The 12,891-nt window shown below is 36.4% G+C and overlaps 1 long non-coding RNA gene across 3 annotated transcripts in view; it reads left to right on the top strand.

Moving 5' to 3' along the window:
* Positions 1-12,891, top strand: part of LOC128913940 (uncharacterized) — a 66,485-nt gene that overhangs the window by 34,229 nt on the left and 19,365 nt on the right. For 2 of the 3 annotated variants that reach the window (XR_008468128.1, XR_008468127.1), the window contains exon 3: positions 2,810-2,947. This is a non-coding gene — a long non-coding RNA (uncharacterized LOC128913940). The remainder of the gene's footprint in view (positions 1-2,809; positions 2,948-12,891) is intronic. The other variant, XR_008468129.1, reaches the window with a different exon arrangement.

Raw genomic sequence — 12,891 nt, 5'->3', positions numbered from 1 at the left:
TAAATAAAATATAGTTAGAAGTGACTCTCCTTTAGGGCAAGTTCATACATGAAGGGATCAGGAAACAGAGGTGATCTGATAAGCAAAATTCCACATCACCCCCCCCCCCCCGCCCCAAGTCAGGAGGTCAAAAGAGCCATACCTGTAGCTGTTAACAGCCCACTAAAACCCGCACTGAGTAAAACTGAGCTTAGAAGTCAGTCAGCTGGTAATACTGTGTTTATTTAATGGACTTTTACAGAGCAGATATCCAGAGCCTGTAGCCTTTTATCTGATGATATTTACAAACAAAGAGCTTTAAAAGAAGTAGCATTAACAGGATTGTTGTAGATATGAAAAGGAACTTGGAATGTGCAATGACTGGATGGCTCCAAACTTTATCTGATGTGTTTCGGAGCCACAGAAGAAAACTATCCGAGACAGCTCAGTACAGAGAGTGACAGAAAATACCATACTGTTTTTTCTAGGTCTAGGTCAGGACATTTGAAGACATCCATGACTGAATATGATTTCTTTTTCCTAAATCAAGGCTTCCATGACTGAACATCATAGAGGCAGTTATAAAAATCATTCTGGCTCTCAACATCTGCAGGAGCTCGGTAGTGCAGCTGTTCACTGCACATGTGTTAAACAGGCAGCACTAAAATCTGTAAAAACAGGTCAAAGCAAAGCCAAAGAGAACCTGAAATGAAGAATCTCACATAGATAACTGGAGTAAAATGTCGAAACAACCTTTTCTCCAGGTCAGCAAGCCGAAAGCATTAAGAGAAAAGCAGTTTGCAGCAATCCACACACAATAGGTCTTGAGCATTACTTCCTTTTATTGTGTATTGCACTTATGGGGCACTAGATTTTTCTAAACAGTATCCAAAGCGTACTTTCAAGTCCAGCCAACAAACATCTGAATGTCACAGCAGCCTTTCAAGAGAAAGTTACAGGCTCTGTGAGTTTTTAAAGAGAGACTGAAATATTTCAAAGAGATCAAATATATCCCAGTGCTACCTCCTCTTGTTCCCTTGAGTTAAAAATGAAGAGCAGCTTGTCTGGAAAGCAGAATCTAATTAAAATGATCTTTTCTAAAGAGTAAAGGAGAAAAGCACCAATCTTTAAACAAGGTGGAAACCCACCTGGAGATGGATGGCAATGTTTTTTTCTTTTTCCAAAGTAAGGATTCAGGAGCACACCCAAAACCACATTTAAGTGATGAACACTAAAACTTTAAGTACTAAAAATGAGGAGCATCCTGTGGGAGCATGATCCAGCCATCACCTTTCTTTCCCCACTGATAGAAGCTTTAAAGAAAACCCGACATACCTGTGTTCAAGTACATAAAAAAAATAATAGTCTGCAGTATCTTAGCACACATACTGAACTTTTTGAAAGACACTTTACTGATTTCAGTTAGAATTTGTTCTTCAAAAAGATGCTGTAATAGTCAACAATAAAATTCAGCTAAGGTTTTGCATATTTTTTGTACAAATGGAAGAGAGGGATTCAGGTATATCAGGTTATGGAAGAATAAAAAAAATAATCAGAGAGCTTTACGAACAGGATTTTTTCCCCTCACATTTGGGGTTTTTTTTCTGTTTGGTGTCATATTTTCTAAAGCAGCCCTCATATTGTCAACATTAGTTTTAGTTTTCACTATGTGTAAATAAAACGAAATATTAAGTACCTATGCAAGTGCGCAGACAGCAAGGTGCTTCTTTGCAAGACTCGGTGGAATAAATGCAAGAATTTTCCATTGTTCCAAACAGAGCTCTTCAGCTACAGCCCCTTTCTCTCCATATACGTACAGTTGTTTCACTTCATTGCTAAGGGCAAACTCTATATCATTATTATAGTTTTTTCTTTACTAGGCAACATAGACAATGGATCTATGCATTACTGTTAAGATTGATTAGAAAAGAATACCTTTCTCAAAGACATAAAAAGAGGGTTTGAAATTTTTTATTCTATGTTAGACTAAAGGGAGGTACGTTTAAATTACTTTAATTTTCTTTTGGGGAAAGGAGGTCATAGTAAAGGAAAGAGGAGGAGAAAAGCTAGGGAACATGATCACTTTCCAGATAGACAGTAGTATGATCATTAAGACTTTCACACAGAGTGTAGGAAATCCAGGTTTCCAGGCCCTTCTCCAACAGCAACAAAGCTCTGATATTCCAGAGGCACACCAAAAACACCAGGCTATGAACTATTCTGGGCAGCAAGGGGTCTTTTTTCTTCTCCTCAAGCAAAAGACCTTCCCAGAAAACTGTCCTTCAAAAAATATATTTCTTCAAAACTTTTTGCATTTTCCCCACATGGGTAAAAAAAAAAAAAAAAAAAAAGATTAAGTTTTCAACCAGATGTAGTTACAGTTTTGTATACATCTGCAATTGCAGGGACTAGCAGAATGAAAAAAAATAAAATCATTCTTTTTATAAAGATCTAGTAATACCTTTAATCATATTACAAGCTTAATGCATTACATTAATTTGTTAAATTAACACAGTTGGACTTTTAGATCAAACAGAGAAAAAAGACAAGACTGTGATCCAACAAAAACGTCATAAAAACACTGCTGTTTAAAATAGACCAAGTATTTTCTTGCACTTGAACCCTAACAAAGGAGTTTTTCCTTAAGGTAGTCATTAGGTGTTTTGTCTTTGTTTTTGTTACCTTTTTTTTTTTTTTAAATGGTAATGTATCAGCTCTACTGCTCTGTTAAATACATTCTAATATGTTCTTATTCCTGTGAATATCAATTTTCTTAGGACACCACTTCTTGGTATTAGTAGTAGTTGTGATAGGATTTCTTTCTCTCAAGTTTGCATTTTACAGAAGACCACAAGGCTCAGAAGATTGCTGTGTGGAAGAAACACTTGAGCCAAACCATCACGTTGATATTACACAAAGTACAGCCCAGCTCCGGTATTCTTTCTACGCTGAAGAATTCTCACGTCAGGTAGTGGAAGCTAACTCACTTATTTCTTTGCTATTGAATGATATTTTTTTTTTCCAGCATCTCCCCTTTAAGCGCAATTTACATTTTAAGATTCTGGAGAGATATCTGCTGCTGCCAAAGGGCCCCATATGATGCAGTCATTCCACCATGCTATGGGGAAAGAAGAGGGCTCGTTACAGGGACCCCCACACCTTCTCTTTCTTGCATAGCCAAGTAAACTCCATTACAATTGATGCAGTATGCAGAAAACAGAAGAGAGGTCTAATTGAGTTTAAAAGCTATACAGTTGCAGCCTCATTTAGGAAATGCCTCCAGGCTTGCTTGAGATTTAGTAATAAACCTAGACCACAAAGCAAAGCGAATATTCAATTCCACATGCCCAGGAGGGAGAGAAGATCCTTTTCTCCGTACTTCTAAACCCATGTTAGCCCCTTCAGTCTTTCTTTAAGAAGGTAGGATTCTAGTAATCCAGGAATCGTCATCTCCATTTTTCTTATCCTGAAGGCGGAGCTGTATGCTGTTGACAGTTACCATAATACGTCAGCATCATCACCTGAAATCAATGCCCTGGTTTTCTACATCTTGTTAAAAAAAATAAAATCAACCAACCAAATAAAAAACAACAAGAACCAAAGCCATTTTCCAGCTAAGCAGATTAGAAAAATAGAAGTGGCCACACAGACTTTGGGAACAGAAAAGAAATTATGTTCAGCGTTTTGCTTCTGCCACAAGTGGCAGTTATAACTAGTACCTGAGAAGCTTTCTGCCCTTGATCAGCTGCTCAGTAGGGCATTTAAAATCATTTAAGTGATCTGTAGCGATGATTTGAAACAAGATAATCCACAACCAGAATATCTACAGCATTTAATGGATTAATTAGTTATGGAAGGAATCCAGGATCAGCCTCCAACCCAATCATGAACATGTTCAAGAAATTTGAACACAGACATATTCAACCATGGTAGAACATGTTCTGAAATAATACCAAGAAGGTGGAAAAAATCACAACTAAAAAGTTGTTTTCACATTCTTTGTTTTTACTGAATCCCGGCTTTATTCAGCTTTTAGTGTCTCATAAGAACAGACCCACGAAACAGTGGGAGAAACACTGGAGCTGAACATCTAGAAACACTTCTTTAGATAGGTTTTCCTTCTTCACCTCTATATACACATTGTAATCATGACTAGAGCAAGCAAGCAGCAAGATGAAGAGAAAAAATCCTGTGAGAAGCAGCTGAGAGAACTGAGGTTATTTAGACTGGAGAAAAGGAGGCTGAGGGGAGAACCGATTTCTCTCTACAGCTACCTGAAAGGAGACAGGGTGGGTGTCAGTCTCTTTTACCAAGTAAAAAGTGACAGGATAAGAGGAAACAGCCTCAAGTTGTGCCGGGGAGGTTTAGATTGGATATTAGGAAAAAAAAAAAATCACCGAAAGGGTTATCAAGCATTGGAACAGGCTGCCCAGGGAAGCGGTTGAATCACCATCCCTGGAGGTATTTAAAAAGATGTGTAGACGTGGTGCTTAGGGACATGGTTTAGTGATGAACTTGGCAGTGTTAGGTTTACGGGTGGACTCAATCTTAAAGGTCTTTTCCAACCTATGTGATTCTATGAATGACAGGTTCAGATCATTGGCTATGTTACCTTATATGCTGCTTTAGATACTATCCCCCCTTACATGGGATTCGAGATGCCATTACTATATCCTTAGATCTAAGTGCTTCTTGCACTCATTTGAGTAATATGAATGCATTTAAAGACTGCAATCCATAATACAGTTTCCTTTATACCATATATACACATCACGACAGTCACAGTGAAAGTATTTCAACAGATACAATATTATCAGATAGCCAAATCATATCCTTGCTGTCCAAAAATTACAGCACGACTCCATACAGCAAAACAGGAACATCTGGAATTCTGCTCTCATGAGGGCAGCTGGGACTGCACCACTACATCAGGAAGCTAACTGTGCTCTCCACAGGGAGATTTTACAGAAATTCAGGAATAGTTACAGAACATACTCAGGGCTTTTCACAGAAAAGTAACAATCATTTTGGTTACTGTAATAATTACTTGTGTACAAGGCATTTATTAGGAAAAAGTTATCTAAATGCATAATATGCTTGTATGACAGAGAAATTGTACGCATTCATGCTATATTTAAAATCCAGTTGAGCATGAAGAATGGTTCCCTTTCACTTCAGAAATTATTTTTTAAGTAGAAAAACAGTGTTATACCTAAGACTGATTTTACCAAACCTGCCGCTAAGAAGAGTTTTTTTACTGACTCATGTTTGTTCTGATCTTATTTAAAAAACAGGTTGGGAAAATGCTAACCATTACTTCTCTCAAATTGTGTTTTGGTTTAATGTTATTCCTCACAGAGGGTTTGTGGCAACAAGTGCAAGAAAAATTACTCATTTCTCTTTGGCCCAACTCTGTTATATGACAGGAAAGTGACCACTTGCAACCTTGATCCATAACAGGTAAATAAAGCCAGGTGAAATTAATTTCTTACCATAACAGCTGTCACGCCCTCTCTAGCTTTTTTCCAACACCCATGCACATGCACACCTTTACACATTTTTCTCATTGTGCAGGTAAATCACAGGACTGTGGCTCACTAAATATGATATTACTGCTCATTTGGCTTCACAGATTCCCACAGGACTGTAGGTGCCACATACTACTCAAATACTATCTGTCTATTCTGTGCGAAGTACATGCACGCTGTCCTAGCACCTCCAAATGCTCTTAACTAAATTGTTAGTTAAGCCTTGAGCTTTTTGGTTTCTTAGTATTTATTTTTCCACTTCTTTCAGCAACTGATTAATTTTTCTGCTGGTTGTGCTGTTACAATAGTTTTCACGGTACAGAAAAGGAGGAGATGCAACATCACTTTAAAGACCATAAATCCTTCTTCCATTCAGAGTCTTTGAAGCAGTATCAGTAATAATACTACAGTTAAGAGATCAGTACCAGTCCATCTTCATGAAGTATATAATTTCTGATCTTGAGGGCACAAGTTATGCTGGTAAAGAAATCAGAATACTGCTTCTGTGCTATTCAAGCTGATAGTTTCAAATCTGTTCACATGGGCAAACTTACGAACATTTCCATAATACTCTATCCAATGCTTTCAATTTCAAAGTTTCTTCTGCTCTTAAAAATCATCTGATACTTATGCCTAATCCGTCAGAGCATTTTGAAGAAGATTTAGACCAAGTAAGTGAGGCGAAGTGATGTAAATATGCTGCAAATTTTTCTAGCATTTCCCCTAAATTTCCTACTAGAACATGTTGCAACTTAGATTGAAGGTTATAGCTATAATACTAAAACCCTAGGCTTTTCTTTCAAAGTCTGTGACTCCTCACAGCTATTAGCAATTTGATTTGTAAGCAGCTGTTAAAATACCCCTAAGCTCTTCCTGACTCTTACTATTTTTACAAACACTTCGACTAATTTGGAGGAGATTCCAGCACAGGTTATTAAGCTCTAGGTAAATTCTATTTTTCTATGGCTATCAAGAACAGGGGAAGGAATTCCTAGCCTGCCAGGCCAAGCTTTTGTGACAAGGGCGTTAAGAAATAAATCATTATTTTTCAAAAGTCACAAGCAGAATTATAAGAATTTTGAAAGTAGACAGTCCCCTTCAACACTATTTTCAGCAACTGACATATGTAGATTCTACAATTACAGTAGAGGCATTTCCTGTCATTTTTATCTTGCATGTGAAGACATAATAAAAATTAAAGAAGCAAAAAAGTTCACCCAAAATTCACACTTGTAGGCTGCATATCTATGTAAGTAGTACATGATAAACCATGAGCTATGCGTGCAGACAGGCACAAGTCTGCAAAACACTGAATCCAGAAAATTCAGCACAAAAAGTCAGAGGCCGCTAGTTATTTGAACTACTGTTTTTTCAATAGTGGGTACACAAGGGGTTATTTTAATCACTGTGACTAGCCATAGTGAGAAAGTGCAGTCACACTAAGCCAAAGGATTGATTCCTTTGAATTAACAAGGAAAAAAAGGTACAGTAGGAACTGAAAATAAAAGAAATCTCGTTTCTGTTTGCATGATTTCTGTTCCACTGTCAAGCAGAAAGAAATTATAACAAAAGGAGGTGTTAGTACCTTGGCAGGGCAGTAGAAAAAAGAAACTAGCAACAAACACAAGACGAGGAAATAAAGTGAAGCCAGGTTTTCTCAATACTTGTACCTCAAGACCCAGAATTTTGACATTTTACTCGTGACGCTTCCAAATAATAAGAAAGAAAACAAGGACCTCTACAAGACAGAGGCTAGAAACGGTGCAGTTCCCACATACTCCAAGGTTGTATCTGTTGCATTTGCTGTTAGAACTTGAGAAAACTTAACCTTCCAAAATCTGTAACTTACAGGCATAATTTCTAGTTAAAATTCTTGGACTACCTGGAAAGAAACTTTATTTAGAGTCACTAAACACTTCTTTGGAGAACCTCCTCTGTCCCCTGCCAAAAGTAAGACGTACTGATTGTATCAGCCACGCATAATGGTTTAAGTGAAATCTTTCTTCACGGCTACTCAGAAAGGAATAAACATAGACAATTGCTTTCACTTGGCCAATGTACATTTTTGCATTTTATTGACTGTTCTGATCAAGATTCCTTCCAAAACCAAAGCAGTCATAAGATTTCTTTTTACACATGCTAGTACTAGATTTTGGAAGACCCCAAGTAGTTATATGAACACACAGGATCAGTAGAAAGCCATTTTGATCATCACACATTTGAAAGACTCTGCTTCAAAGAAATAGCTACACATGACAGATACCAGATAAAGATAATTCTCAATAAATAACTTCTGCTAAGGTCCAAAGTTTCTAAATTAATGCAGTAGCTTTATTTTTCTTTACTTCCCTTTACCTTCAGTATAAAGTAAATCCACGTCATATATATTCTAGCAGAGAAATATATATTGAATTTTAGGTATGATTTGTTTTTAAGTGAGAAAAGAAAGGCATACATACATGCACACATTTACCACACTTAGAATGTGAAGCTTGTACTATAAAGGGAAACAGCTTTTCTGAAACCCCCTACCTAACCCTTTGGCAACTATTACTATTTATTTTGATTTATTCACAGAAACGAAATTGGATTTAAACTCTGTTAGCACTGCGTGAATATTTTGAAAAAAGTCAAAACTGGAAACATCTAGTATATACGTGGTATAGTACCAGACTTCCATACAATGAACCAGCTTAAAGAAAAAAAAAGCCTAAGTGCAATTTACAAAGGCTTCATTCTTTTGTTTGCATTCTTTATCAGCATAAAGAAATAATGCAACTATTACGACAGTCTCCTGCTACAAATGGCGGAGCACTTTAAACAAGTTTCACTTACATAGCGTTTCTTCTCCGCTTTTGAAATACGTGCTCAAAAAAAGCTTCACAATTAACATACTGTAGACATTTTCCAAGGTTCTCAAAGATCAGGAACTGTTTCTGGAAAGACTCGCTCCAATTTGGCAAACAATTATAGCATACATTACACTAAGGTGCATTAAAAGTTTGGCTTCTGTTAAGGTACGGAAACATGTGCTTACCCACAGTTAAGTTCAAAAAGCAAAATAAAGTCAGTCATAATTTAAAATGTGGGTAAAAAAAAAAAAAAAAAAGAGGAGAGCAAGGGAAAGGACAACAAGTCTAAAAGGCAGAGAAAATTACAACAGCCGAGCGGAAACAAATGAGATATTATAACCAGGATGCAGTCACAGGACTATGTGTAACTCTGTTACAGCTAAACACCAATAGCTTCTGGTGAAATTAGTTCTGTGTGCTACTTTAGTAAAAGTATAAAGAAGCATATTCAAAAGCCAACAAGCACAAAGACAACATAGTCATGACTATTCACAATAGTGAATTCTGTGCTGAATGTGTGAACAAGACAAGAGTTAGGCAAAATACAAGCAGTCTCCCTTTGCCTGGGATCTTTGTAGTGACACAAGCCAAGCAATCTAAACAGAAAACGTCTGTCCGTGCTAGGAGGAGGGGAAAAAAATAATACCCCACAAAAACACAAACTGCTTTCCTCATCTAAAAATGGTAACTTTTGACAGTACTTGGCACCACAAGTTCAAAGGGCTATTTTATCTGCATTGTAAGTACAGAGTCAGAGATTTTTTTTACAGTATTCCTGTCTCCATGCTATTGCTTTTTCTCCCATTAATGGCATTTAAATTATAGACCTACTGCAGCCATGTAGTCAAAACACCACATCACCCAATAAGACACTGTATTATAATGTCAGTGTGTCTGTTTTAACTGTTCTTTCATATACTGTACTTCTCATCAATCACCCTCTTTCTCTGCCAAAGAATAGATACAAGAGACGAGTCTATCTTTAGACTCCACTGAAATTTCTTACTCAGACGGCTGCAATACTTCATTCATCACATAGCTAAAACTCCTGTTTACACCAACGAAATTTTTAGAGCTACAAATAGTACAGAGCCAGTTAAAAAACATTCATGGAGAATTTAAAATGAAAATATAGGATATGGTTAGGGAGTCAGATAGAAATAATGTGCTTTAAACAAACTAACTTCCAAACTAGATCAGCTGGGATTTTTTGCTTCTTTTCTTTTTTAAATACAAGTTTTTTTTTTGTTTCCACTTTCAGTAAAATATTCCAGATGTACTGAAACACTGTTTTCCAGAAGCAGGTATCTATTGACCTGTACATATGTACAGTTATTCACAATACCAAGTATTGATTAAATAACAATTTGCATTTTGAGAGCATCTTAGGAGAGAATAAATTCAAATTTCTAAACAACTGTGTGACAAAATCTGAGACATTTCTTCTTCTAAATTATTTTAACAAAGAAGGTAAACTTGTCATATGAAGTCACTTCATATGACAGAGCTAGGTACTGAATCCAGATTTTTGGCTTGCACTTAAAACTTTTTTTTCATCTCAAAAGCCCAAAGAAAGCTGTTTCAGGGTCACAAAAGTGCGTTTTGGGGGTGTCTGCTCCTATAAGCTGGCCTCCTGCTTGCGCTCCACTTAAGATGAAAGGATTTATTTATCTAAGGAAGAATTTTCAAGATTTCACGGTTTCCTATTTTCTGCAATGCAAAGTACGTGCAGTTCATCAGTCTGAAGACTCAGACCCTCAAGTTAGTGCTTCAAAGTATTCACACTAAGAAAAAAGTTTTACATTATTAAATTAGTCAGCAAATTTTATTCTGTATTGGCTTATTTCTTATTTCTAATGCCATATGCAAAATAACAGTGATTTTTTCTTATTAATGGCATAGTCTCAACTCAGAAGAGCTTAATATCAGGAATCCATTAACTTTTTTGAGGATGTTCTAAACTTGCCAAGATTATCTAGTGCAACTGAATATATTCAACAGTCCAACTAAACTTTTACAAGTGTTCCCACTGGGTGGGGGTTAGGGGGCTGAGAAAAACCAGCCTACAATTTTGATTTGAGATGTTGAAATTGTTTTACTTTTTTCCTAAGTGAAAAGAGTATTTTATATTTTAAGAGTGACCTAGCTTCTTTACATCTTTTAATTTTCCCCTCCAATGTAGTGTCTTTTACTTCCCCCCGAACTCCATTTTAAACACCATCCAAAGATACAATGATTTGGCACTGGATAGCAGAGTATGAAAGCAAAACAAACCCACCCCCCCCCAGCTATTCACTCATTCCTTCTCACAGTCAAACAACCACAACAAAAAACCTGCCACACTATAGGTGCTGGAGAAAGTCATGCACACACATGAATATCCCAAATGTTTGTGGGGTTTTTTTCCTAAAACGTCAATAGTCAAAAAGATATATTTATTATTCCTGGCCTTTAGAACAGAAAGCTCAGAGCATCCTTTGGATATAAAAGTTCTTCTCAAACTGCTGACAAAAAAAAGCCATGTAGAAGTAGATTTAATTTTAAAGTCTTGAGCTGTCTGAAATATCTTTATCAACAGAAGTGCCTCCGAAGCAGTTCCATCAAGCCTTGTAGATATATACTCAACAAATGACTGAAATCAGAGAGACTCCCGAAACAAGCGAGGTCAGAAGGGACCTCAGTACCTCACCCAGTACAAAGTCCTGCTCAAACCAGAGCAAAACCTGGAATTACCCTGTGCTGGGTGCCTTGTCCAATCAATTTTTAAATATCACCAAGAACGGAGATACCAGCCTCTGCTGACGTGTCAGTAATGATCTCAGACAAAAAACTTTAAACATTTATTTAATAACAACTCTACACATAGGCTTACATCCTCAGCCAATGACTAACATGGAAGAACATCTACATTTTAGCTATAGAATTTAACTGTTCTTCATGACTTGAGGTCTCCTTAGTAAGAAGAAACAGCTGTGGTATGTCAGATACTACCCCATGGTTACTCTTGGTAAATGATCTCAATTTAATCTAGACCACTATGTAATGGTGTATTAAATGATTTAGTAATGATCACTGAATCTAGCCATGGATGATCCTTTGAAGATACTTTTAGTTTTTGCATTGTTTTCATCTGACCACATTCATCAATGCCTTACTAATATTTAGTTTCTTTTAAATTAACATCATTCACTTGAACTGCCTCAAAGGCTCTTCAGAAGTTGTTGCAGTCAGCCTGGAGTGGAGTCATTCCAAGTATTGATGGTTTGTTCTGATGATTTGATCTGAAAATCCTTCTTGCACAGAAGTAACTAGCCTTTCCTAGCTTCAACTCTAAACATCAGCATAAAAATTCCTGTTTAACTTAATTGAGAGCAAAGTGACATTGGGCCCTTCTGAAAACCTAGTCCGAGGACATACTGTTTAGCCCAAAGCTACCCCTAGAACAAGTCACTATTTATAAGTGCATATGACAAACCTCCATAAGTATCTATTAAAAGATACTAGGTTTGATTGCAGAAGATCTCTAGCTCCTAAGTAAAGAGTTTGCCTCCTTTAGTTGCTTCCATAAAGATTTTGATCACTGGCCTTTAAATAAGGGTAAGAATACTAGGTATTCTCTTCAGACACCTGCTTGAAAAGATGTGGTATTACATGACAAAGATTTAATTTACGCTTGACCTCTAGCTGGCTGTAATTTATGTTTCAGGTATAAAATGAAAGAACTTGCTGGGAAACACTAAAATACGTTCCCCTCTATCCCTGCTCTGAACTGGGAAGTCAGGCCTGTTTTTAAGATTACTGATATGTCCCTGTTGACATCATCAATAGAAATTAACTGATTATTATGTCAGAATAGGGAAAGAACTTCATTTCAACACAAACCAGAACTAAGTGAAAATCAACTTTACCCTCTGTATCCCTCCTTACAAACCACAAATCTCAAGTTACGCTATATATTTCCATGATTGTCAGGGATGTTAATGATTAAATACATTCTCTTTTATACCTTGTTATATACTTATTTTCATATCTTCTTCCTTTTTAAATCCAGTAAAAATATTATTTATTATTCAATTTACTATGTATCAAAATGAAATTATTATACTACTTTTCCAGTACATGCATTCTTCAATACTTGTATAGAAAGACGCAAAATTAAATGTTTAAGTCAGTACATTTTCAAGCAGATATTATTTATGGAGTGCTGATGGAAACAAGCCTTTACAAAAAACCATGCAAAAATATTTTAGTTTGCTTCTTGACAACATAGAAATTTTTTGCTCTGGGAGGTCCAGGAAATAGACAAAAATATTTCACGCTGTAAAATCGTTTTTCACTCTTTACCATCCAAAAGGTCTATTATTCTTGTGTCTCAAAGATCCCCTTTATTCAGATCTGCTTACGTTTAATCATGTTCACAGTGACCAAATTTTGAATTTCCTGAACCTCTGTATGTTCATTTGCTTTAACTATTTCAGACATATTTCCCTGCTTTCTCTAAATAAATTCCTTGCCTTCTTCTGTTTTTCAAC

This window comes from Rissa tridactyla, chromosome 8 (assembly GCF_028500815.1).
Source record: "Rissa tridactyla isolate bRisTri1 chromosome 8, bRisTri1.patW.cur.20221130, whole genome shotgun sequence".
NCBI classification, from domain to species: domain Eukaryota; kingdom Metazoa; phylum Chordata; class Aves; order Charadriiformes; family Laridae; genus Rissa; species Rissa tridactyla.
The sequence above is the reverse complement of the archived record's forward strand: the minus strand, read 5'-3'. Positions and strand labels throughout refer to the sequence as shown.